Below are 300 nucleotides of genomic sequence, written 5' to 3' on the forward strand. Positions count from 1 at the left end.
GCTGCCGGGTGTACGTGGTGTGGTGTATGATGCTCACCGCTATCAGTTTCTAGCTCGTTACTATGAAACAGAAAAAAGTAAACAACCAACAACAAAAAGATTTCCTTTGCGGCGATGGGGCTTTCACAAAAGTTATAAATTTGCATGCGATGTAGTTCAACAAGCTTATAAACCTGGAGACTTTCTTGATGGAGAAATACAACAAATTGACTGTCAAATACAGCAGCAGCAGCAGCAGCAACAGCAGCAACAGCTGCAGCAGCAGCAGCAGAACGCGGTACTTTTTTTTTTTTTTTTTTT

This window comes from Eimeria mitis, genomic scaffold (genome assembly GCF_000499745.2).
Source record: "Eimeria mitis Houghton genomic scaffold, Emh_scaff666, whole genome shotgun sequence".
In the NCBI taxonomy this organism is placed as follows: Eukaryota; Apicomplexa; class Conoidasida; order Eucoccidiorida; family Eimeriidae; genus Eimeria; species Eimeria mitis.